Source organism: Microtus ochrogaster, linkage group LG5, assembly GCF_000317375.1.
Source record: "Microtus ochrogaster isolate Prairie Vole_2 linkage group LG5, MicOch1.0, whole genome shotgun sequence".
In the NCBI taxonomy this organism is placed as follows: Eukaryota; Metazoa; Chordata; class Mammalia; order Rodentia; family Cricetidae; genus Microtus; species Microtus ochrogaster.
Genome location: NC_022031.1, coordinates 16,443,829 through 16,450,273, shown reverse-complemented (window position 1 = coordinate 16,450,273; position 6,445 = coordinate 16,443,829).

Here is a 6,445-nt window from a genome sequence, read left to right as displayed (position 1 = left end):
CGGATACTACATACACTGGGAGCAGGCCAGACTCGGATACTACATAAACTGGGAGCAGGCCAAGGGGACTTGGATGCTACATTTCTCTCTGATAGGTCAAATTCAGAGTCTTGAATGTGACTGCCAATCTGCAATTGGGCTCTCTCACTAAACCAGTGCTGTGACTGATTACTTAATCGTCATCTCTCTCTTTGGGATTGGTAGCATTAAGCAGTTGAAGACTGTGATGTTTAGAGAAATCAGTTAACTAATAAAGAAGAAAACAAGCCAATTCAATTGGCCTCATGGCTCCCGAAGAGGTCTGCTTCCTAGCACTTCACTTTTCCTCCTGTGGTTAAAGTATGTTAATGTAGTTTACTTCACAGTGAAATGTACTAAGTATTAATTAACACTATATATACTTAACACTAAATGTAACTAGTTGGGGACCAGGTATACACAACACACACAATCTGAGATGAAGACAGCAGAAGTACCTATAAGCTGCCAAATCCCCCTGTGCTTCTACTGTAGACACACTCACCAGTTTAGCTTCACTTGAAAGTAAGCACCATTCTGACTTCTTGGGATGCCTATTCTTGTTTATCTACTTGACTGTATCTGGAATGAATTATAACCCAGAAATGGAGGGTACACTTGTGATCTGAATTTTGAGGCAAGAAGACAGCATGCCTTTGATCCAGATCTTGATGCTGGATGGCACATTTTAATCTGGGCCACATCTTCTGCTGGAAGCCTATAAGAGGACAATGGAAGAAGGAAAGGTTTCTTCTTCACCTGCTTGACCTCGCCTTGCCAACATGTCTGTTACTTCAATGGCATTGAAACCTACTGCTTTGGGATTCCAGCATATAAAGACCATCTGGGACACTCAGCCTTGTGGGACTGAGAGGTTACTAGATTCTTGGACTTTCCATTCATGACTAGCCACTGTTGGATTGTGGCCTGCAAATAATTTCTATAAATTCATATATATGTGTGTATGTATGTATTTATATCTATCTATCTATCTATCTATCTATCTATCTATCTATCTATCTATCTATCTATCTATCTGGCTCTCCCAGAGTAATATCTATCTATTCAAAAGAGTTAATAAAAACAGTTTATATATACATATATTTTATTATATATATATTTATTAACTCTTTTGAATGATTAATTAACTGTTGTCAGCCATCACTCCTCTGTGGTATTATAGAATGTGAGAAGTTATTCCCCTGTCCAAATGCATGGTTGTGTGGTATTCCATCATAGGAATATACCACAGTTTATTCACTGACTCATATGTAGACAATAGATATAGATATAGAAGTTATAGCTATTCATTACATAAGTTCTGCGACTGTAGAGCACGCACCTAACTAATATGCTTCTTTTCATCACAATGTATTCTGTGTGCTGTTACAGAACAGGATGTAAGTTGAACCGTGCATGCTCGGTTATTTCACATCTGAACCGCTCTCCTCACTGTAGAACTAGAGGGATCCACCTGTGATTTCCTACTGGCAGTATTCACATGCTGTTCATTTTCAAAAGCTCCTCTCATTTCAAGCAATAGTTATAGTGGTTACTGTGATACTCAGTTCATGCATACTACAAATAGTAATTAGGGTAATTGTTTTTGTTTTGTATAGCCTTGGTTAGCCTGGCATTCACTAAGTAGAACCAGACTGACTTTAAACTCATAGAGATCTGTCTGACCATGCCTTGGATCACTGATTGAAGACTGACACCACCCCACCAGCATGGTGATAGGTTTATCTAGTATATATATGGTATAGACATCTATCAAAACACTTATTTCGTTGTGTTTGGAAAATTCAAGATGTTCTTTATTAGCTCTTTTGAATGATGTGATTAGCTATTGTCAGCAGCATTCTCTCTGGTGTTATAGAATGTGAAAAGTTATGCTATTTGTTACTCCATCACATCACAGTTCACTCACTGACTACAGATGTGCAATCAGGCTTCCCATCTTATATATAATATATAACTTTATATATTATTTATATATGGAAATAATTATGTATAAATATAGTTAATATGAAGCTGCCATAGATCTTTTTAGGTAATTGCTTTTGGTTTTGTTTTATTAAACAAGTTCGACCTAGCCTTGTATATTGACCAGGTTGACCTGGTCTGCCTTAACATCTACCCCATCTATGATCTGTTGGAGCATGTAAAGAGGCTTGACCCTCAGACACAAAGCAGCAGGATCTTCACAACACAGGACATCAGTGGGATATCCAGGAAGAGTCCTAGTGGGGGCTCATGTAGTGGAGACCAGGAGCCTCGAACTAGACCAATGACTTTTTACAATGAACACTTGCAAGTAGAAATGTATGGACGAAAGGGTGCAATGGTGTGATTTGTTGGGTCACAATGAAGCTTCTATGACAAGATTTTTAATCCCCCCTTTTTTTCCTCAGTTTGTTTTCTTCCATTTTTCTCTTGAATTTTGTATTATTTGGGGGATGAAGGTGCAGAGGGCAGATTCAAAGGGAATAAATGGGATCAAGATACATGATGTGAATGACACGTAGAATAAAGATAAAAAGATGTAGTCACTTCATACCCAGGAATTTGGCTACAGTGATCAACCTCAGTTCTATCACACCAGTATTACACTCTGCAAATGTCATTACGTTGTGTCTGCACTGCTTTTCCTAAGGTGCTTCAGGGAATGTAGTAGAAAACATAATTGACAAATTCCATGGGCTCCATTCACTAGGGCTTGAAAATAATATCTTCATAGAATGAGATCTTCTAGTAACTGACCTATTTTTATTGATAAACATTGTTCTATTTCTGTGGTTGTTGCTGTTCCTGTGAATTGCATTCATATTCAAACCACTTTAATTGCTAGCCAGAGTACCTCTATTTTTGGCAAAAATGTACAGTTTAATACAGGTGTTTAAAATATTTTTAAAGAATACTCTGTAGTTTTTAGCAAAAGAGTAAGACTTTTGGTCAAGTGTGGTCAAGGATATAGCTGCTATCCTCTTAAAAAGAGCATTCTTAGAATGAAAAAAGCGAATAGAACAGTAATAGAATGTTAAAGTTACATGTTTTTCATTCTCTTTGATATCAAGTCTTCCAAATAGAATATTCATTTTAGTTGTCCCAAATGTTTTTGTTGTTGTTGTCGTTGTTGTGTTTTTAATGCAACACTTTAAATCTAGTTTATGCTCTGACAGTTTAAAAAAAAGAAAGAGAGATCTGGAGGAAAAACAGCATATTTGCATAATGTCAAAATATCTTATCAAAAACATTACTAATTATAGCCAGGTAGTGGTGGCACACAGCTTTAAGTTCAGCACTCGAGAGGCAGAGGCAGGAGGATCTTGGTGAGTTTGAGGCTAGCCTGGTCTGTAGAGCGAGTTCCAGGACAGGCTCCAAAGCTATACAGAGAACCCTGTCTCAAAAAAACAGAAACAAAACAACAAAAAATTACTAATTATAAGGCCTGAGGACTAGAGATTGGGTCCTCAGGACCTATGAAAAGTAGACATCATGGTAAGCTGCCTACAATCCCAGCCCTTGAGAGGCAGAGACAAGGAATCCCTACAGGAATGTGGGTAGCCAAAACAATGAGCTCAGAGTTCAGAGAGACCCTACCTGTACATATATATGGTAGAGAGCAATCAAATAGACACCTGGTGTTAATCTCCAGCCTCTACATGTATATACACGCATGCACCCAGACACATATGAGAACAAACATGCTCATACACACAACATATGCAGAAAACACATAATTATTAATCAATATTAATCACCTATAAAGATAACTTCCTATTGTCCATGATTGCTGAGTAGCCTTCCCTTATGTTAACAAAGCATGGTAAAAAGTCTGGAAGATAGCACTTGAGTCAAGTGATCAAAGTTAACTTCTGTACTCCTGTCTGAACAGATATTGTTATTTTTGATCTCATAAATGAGAAAGAGGCACCATTCTTGGTAGTTAGTTATTATAGAATGGGCTCCAGGTAAAAGAATGGGCTTGACTCAGTTTCTCTGTTTGTCTTGTGGGTATACTTCCTCATCATCACCCAATGCTGTCCAATATGTTATAATGCAATCAAAGGTCCCACAATTTGTTAATGCCATGTTCTTGGCATTCCTAGCCTCTAGAACTATGAAAAATAAGTCTTTATGTTTTATAAATTATTTAATTTTGAGCATTTCGTTTTGGTAGCTGGAGATAGACTAAGACAATAAAAACTATAAAATTTGAGTACTTGTGGAACTGTGGAAGATTAGAGAACAAGAAGCACAATTAAAGGTGACAAGGATTTGATCTATGAGTGGAAAAGATTATTTGAAAGATTAGTAGAATTTATAGTTAGTATATTTGAACCAATATTACTTTGCTGGTTTTGGCTGTTATATCCTGGTTACATGGGTTAACATTGGAGGAAACTGGTTAGAAAGAGTATATGAGGCCCACAGCTGGACCCGAGGCCACCCAGGCTGCCAGAACTCCAGGTAAGTGACACACCTGCAGATTGCTCACACTCTGTCAATTCTCACCCAGCCAACCCCAGCCACCCATGCCCTCCTTGTCACTATATCCTGGTCCACAGCCTTGGCAGAAGCCCCTGCTCCACCAAGATCCACATCAGCTCCCAGATCTCCAGTTCCAGCAGAGTACACACCGACTATCAGAATACCAGGTAGACAATCTGCCCTCAAACCGTTCCCACTCTCAGAGCCCTCCCAGCTCATCCCCAATTGTCCCTCTCCTCCATGTCACCATTGCCATAGTCCATCCCACGACTCCAGTGAAGGCTCCTGCAGGAACAGGCCACAACTACAGTCAGAATTCCAGGTAGTTCATTCCCCCAAGGATCACCTCTACTCTGTCAGAGCCCACTTAGTGTAACCCAATTCCTCCTTCTCCTTCTTCCCACCTTGTCCAGACCCCAAATTCTGGCAGAGGTCCCCTGTTCTACCACAGGCTATACCATACCCCATAACTCCAGGGAGGATGTACTCCTGGAAAACCCTGTACTCTCTTGATTCCCCACTCTATCCCCAGGCACCCTATCTTCCTTATCACAATGTCCTAACCCCCAATTCAATCAGAGAAACCCCTTCTTGACCTGCCTGACCAGAGTCCACAACAGCCATCAGACGTTCAGACCCCTACTCAGATGGAATCCCTCAACTCAACAACAGGTCACTCTAGCCAGAAGACCAAAGAGGAAACACAAACGAAGGAACAACACACCCATCTCACAAAGACAAACTCGGAAATTCACACCAAGACCTATAGTCACCCTAAACCCAGATGCCTAGATGCCAGCATAAGGAAATAATCAACAACAGCCAAGGCAATATGTTCCCACCAGAGTTCAGATATCCTACTATAGCAAGCCCTGAATATCCCAACACAGCTGAAGCATGCATGAGCGTGTGCGCACATGCACACACACACACACACACACACACACACACACACACACACAACCTTAACATCAACTTTATGAAGAAGATAGAGGTTCTTAAAGAGGGAATAAATAAATCCCTCTAAGAAATTGAGGAAAGGATAAAAATAGGAGGGAATTAATAAATCCCTTAAAGAAAACAAAGTAAAAAACAAACAGTTGAAGGAAATGAATAAAACCATTCAAGACCTGAAAATGAAAATAGAAAAAAAATAAAGAAAATATAAATAAAGGGAATGAAAAATCTAGGTAAGCAAAAAGTATACCAACAGAGCAAAAGATGGAAGAAAGAATCTCGGACATTGAAGATATGATGGATGAAATAGATACCACGGATCAAAGAAAATGTAAGATCTAAAAACAAAAAATTCCTGCCACAAAATATACAGGAAATCTGGGACACAATGAAAAGATAAAACCTAGGAATGATAGGAATAGAATCAGAGGAAGAGCCCCAGATTAAAGGCCCAGAAAATATTTTCAAAAAAAAATCAGAGAAGAAAACATCCCAAAACATAAAGAAGAAGATGCCTCTAAAGATCCAAGGAGCTTACAGAATACCAAATAGACTGGACCAAAAAAATAAAGTACTTTCACCACATCATAAACAAAGCACTAAACATATGGAACAAAGAAATAATATTAAAAGCTGGAAGGGATAAAGTTCAAGGGACATATAAAGACAGACCCATTAGGTTACAGCTGAATTCTCAATGAAGACTCTAAAAGCTAGGAGGGCCTGGACAGATATCCTACAGACTCTAAGAGACCAGAGATGCCAGCCCAGACTACTATACTCAGTGAGAGTTCCCATTACCATAGATGAAAAAGAAACACCAAGATATTCCATGATAAAGTCAAATTTAAACAATATCCATCCACAAACCTAGTACTACAGAAGTTACTAGAAGAAAAACTCTAACCCAAGGAGGTTAACTACACCCATGAAAACATAGGAGATAAAAAATCTCACTGCAGCAAAACCAAAGGAA